We start from the raw sequence: 5,000 nt of genomic DNA on the forward strand, positions 1-5,000 counted from the left end.
ATACACATACACACACACACACATACAGACTACTAACACACACATACACACCACCGACACACACCATACACACCACAGACACACACATATACACACCACAGACACACACATACACACACACACATACAAACCATAGACACACAAACACATACACACCACAGACACACACACATACACATCACACACACACACACACACACACACATACACACACCGACACACACACACACAGACACACATACATACATACACCGACAGACACATACAAACCAGAGACGCACACATACACATCACCGACACACACACACATACAGACTACTAACACACATACACACCACCGACAAACACCATACAAACCACAGGCGCACACATACACACCACAGACACACACATACACATCACCGACACACATACAAACCATAGACACACACACACACACACACACATACATACACCGACACACACACACATCACACACACACACACACACACACACACACACACACACATACACACCACTGACACACACCATACACACCACCGACACACATACACACCACAGACGCACAAACATACATACATACACACACACACATACAAACCACAGACGCACACACATACATCACCGACACACACACACATACAGACTACTAACACACACATACACACTACTGACACACACCATACAAACCACAGACGCACACATATACACCACACACACATACACATCACCGACACACACATACAAACCATAGACACACAAACACATACACACCACAGACACAAACTTGTGGATTTTATTTTTTATTGATTAGTAATAAACCAGCTACAATACAATACTACTCACAGAAATCATAACATTGCTCATAAAATCTTCAGGAACAAGTGATGGATCCAGACTTAGATGATGCAGAGCTGCAGTGTTGCTGATTTGTTCCTGAGCAGTTCCCTGTGCTTTACTTTACCTCTGCCTCACACTACTGCTGTAATCTACCTGCATTATTATTATTTTCATGATTTTCTATGACACATCAAGACACAGCTTCCACCCTCACTGGACCCCATGAAGTTCACGTATCAGCCAAACCGCTCCACGGACGATGCCATCTCCACGACCCTTGATCTGTCCCTCACCCATCTGGACAACAAGGATTAACGGTTAACAGCCTGGTGTACAGCCAACAACCTGTCTCTGAACAACTCTAAAACGAAAGAGATGGTTGTTGACTTCAGGAGAGTACAGAGCAACCATTCTTTACTGATCATCAATGGATCCTCTGTGGAGATCGTCAAGAGCACCAAATTCCTTGGTGTTTATTTGGCAGATACCCTCACCTGGTCACTCAACACCAGCTCCATCACCAAGAGCCCAGCAGCATCTCTACTTCCTGAGAAGGCTGAGGAAAGCTCATCTCCCTCCCCCCATCCTCAACAAGTTCTACAGAGGAACCATTCAGAGCATCCAGAGCAGCTGCATCACTGCCTGGTTTGGGAACTGCACCGTCTCGGATCACAAGACCCTACAGAGGATATTGAGGACCGCTGAGAAGATCATTAGAGTCTCTCTCTCCTCTATCATGGACATTTACACCACACGCTGCATCCGCAAATCCAACAGCGTTGTGGACGACTACACACACTCCTCACACACACTCCTCCCACCCTGCACACACCCCTCACACACAGACCCCCACACACCCTCACACACCCTGCACACCCCTCACACACCCTGCACACACCTCACACACACACACACCCATACTCCCCTCACACACACACACCCCACACACCCCAAACCCCCCATACACCCCTCACGCACACCTGCACACACCTCTCACACACACACCTCACACACACCCTTACACACACCCTGCACACACCCAGCACACACCCTCTCACACACACACCCCACACACCCTCACACACACCCTGCACACACCTCCTCACACACACCTCACACACACCCTCACACACCCCTCACACCCCTCACACACACCTCTCACACACACACACCTGCACACACCTCCTCACACACACACCCTGCACACACCTCACACACACCTCACGCACACCTGCACACACCCTCTCACACACACCCTTACACACCCCTCACACACACCCCTCACACACACCCCACACACACACACTCCTCACACACTCCTCACACACTCCTCACACACACCCTCACACACACCCTCACACACACCCTGCACACACCTTCACACACTCACACACACTCTTCACCCTCCTGCCATCAGGAAGCTGCTCAAGCATTCAGGCCTCACATCCAGACAACCTCAACACAACCTGTGCAACCTCAACACAGAACTGAACTGAATCTCTCTCTCTCTCACATACACATACACACACACACACACACACACACACACACACACACAGCTTGTGTGACTGATCTGTACAACCCGGACTCAAACACACACTCGTACTCACTTCACACATCCATGTCTTCAGCACCACCCATATTATATCACCTCATTATTATAAACTGTTTACATGCTGTTTTTTTTACACAACATTTTGTTTACATTTTGTTATTTACAGGTTCACTCCTGTACTCAGTTTCTCCTACACACTGTCTCATACAGCAGAGTTACTGGCAGCCCTGTTTTGTGTATTTGTCCTACACTCTCTCGTGTTGTCCTACACTGTCTTGTGTTGTTCTACACTCTCTTGTGTTGTCCCACACTGTTTTGTGTTGTTCTACACTCTCTTGTGTTGTTCTACAGTGTCTTGTGTTGTTCTACACTCTCTCGTGTTGTCCTACACTCTCTTGTGTTGTCCTACACTCTCTTGTGTTGTTCTACAGTGTCTTGTGTTGTTCTACACTCTCTCATGTTGTCCTACACTGTCTTGTGTTGTTCTACACTCTCTCGTGTTGTCCTACACTCTCTTGTGTTGTTCTACACTCTCGTGTTGTTCTACACTCTCTTGTGTTGTTCTACACTCTCTTGTGTTGTCCTACACTGTTTTGTGTTGTTCTACACTCTCTTGTGTTGTTCTACAGTGTCTTGTGTTGTTCTACACTCTCTCGTGTTGTCCTACACTGTCTTGTGTTGTTCTACACTCTCTTGTGTTGTCCTACACTCTCTCGTGTTGTCCTACACTGTTTTGTGTTGTTCTACACTCTCTTGTGTTGTCCCACACTGTTTTGTGTTGTTCTACACTCTCTTGTGTTGTTCTACAGTCTTGTGTTGTTCTACACTCTCTTGTGCTGTCCTACACTGTCTCGTGTTGTCCTACACTCTCTTGTGTTGTCCTACACTCTCTTGTGTTGTCCTACACTGTCTTGTGTTGTCCTACACTCTCGTGTTGTCCTACACTCTCTTGTGTTGTCCCACACTCTCGTGTGTTGTTCTACACTCTCGTGTTGTTCTACACTCTCGTGTTGTTCTACACTCTTGTGTTGTTCTACACTCTCTTGTGTTGTTCTACACTCTCTTGTGTTGTTTTACACTCTCGTGTTGTCCTACACTCTCTTGTGTTGTCCTACACTGTCTTGTGTTGTCCTACACTCTCGTGTGTTGTTTTACACTCTCATGTTGTCCTACACTCTCTTGTGTTGTTCTACACTCTTGTGTTGTCCTACACTCTCTTGTGTTGTCCTACACTGTCTTGTGTTGTTCTACACTCTCTTGTGTTGTTCTACACTCGTGTTGTCTACACTGTCTTGTGTTGTCCTACACTGTCTTGTGTTGTCCTACACTGTCTCGTGTTGTCTACACTCTCTCGTTGTTCTACACTCGTGTTGTCCCACACTCTCGTGTTGTCCCACACTCTCTTGTGTTGTCCTACACTGTCTTGTGTTGTCCTACACTCTCTTGTGTTGTTCTACACTCTCGTGTTGTCCTACACTGTCTTGTGTTGTCCTACACTCTCTTGTGTTGTCCTACACTCTCTTGTGTTGTCCTACACTGTCTTGTGTTGTTCTACACTCTCTTGTGTTGTCCTACACTGTCTTGTGTTGTCCTACACTGTCTTGTGTTGTTCTACACTGTCTTGTGTTGTCCTACACTGTCTTGTGTTGTCCTACACTGTCTCGTGTTGTCCTACACTCTCTCGTGTTGTTCTACACTCTCTCGTGTTGTCCTACACTCTCGTGTTGTCCTACACTCTCTCGTGTTGTCCTACACTCTCTCGTGTTGTCCTACACTCTCTCGTGTTGTCCTACACTCTCTCGTTGTTCTACACTCTCGTGTTGTTCTACACTCTCTCGTGTTGTCCTACACTCTCTCGTGTTGTTCTACACTCTCTCGTGTTGTCCTACACTCTCTCGTGTTGTCCTACACTCTCTCGTGTTGTCCTACACTGTTTGCACACGATGTAGTTTATGTGGTGAGGACACTTACAGTCCTTCACTCTGTGTTCTGTGTGTAGCTTTATGTTGTTTATGGAACACCAGGGTTCAGGAGGAACGTTGTTTCATGTCACTGTGTACTGCGTCACTTATATATGGTTGAAACGACAATAAAAGCTTCTTCACTCGACTTGAATGTTATTTATTAGAATATACTTCAAGGGCACTTAAACTTCACTGGGCATAACTAACTGATGGAGAAGATTCAAGAAAACCGGATACACTGCCTTATAAAAATGTTCAGCTCTGACAGAGCCGGTTTATTTAAGACATGAATCTCACCATTGTCTGATGAAGGGAATTCCTTTGATAAGGAAAAATTAAGTATAAAATGTGTATATAGGATAAAGGAAAGACATTTGAAGTGATTTTTCAGAGTATCATCAGATCTTCAACTAAAACTTGTACATGTATAAATAAAATATGTATATAAATATGTTATAATATATATAATATTCAGTGTGTTAAAATGATTGCCCCCTCAGTATAAGTGAGTACATTAAAATACAACCAAATGCTGTGTGTATTTATTTGATTTAAGCCCCAGTGGAGGATGTTCTGTTGCTCTTTTGTCCCGAGTGTGGCAGCGTTGCTCCACTGATCAGAAAGTTCAAGTGTGTATGTA

The sequence above is a fragment of the Silurus meridionalis genome, chromosome 25, assembly GCF_014805685.1.
Source record: "Silurus meridionalis isolate SWU-2019-XX chromosome 25, ASM1480568v1, whole genome shotgun sequence".
In the NCBI taxonomy this organism is placed as follows: domain Eukaryota; kingdom Metazoa; phylum Chordata; class Actinopteri; order Siluriformes; family Siluridae; genus Silurus; species Silurus meridionalis.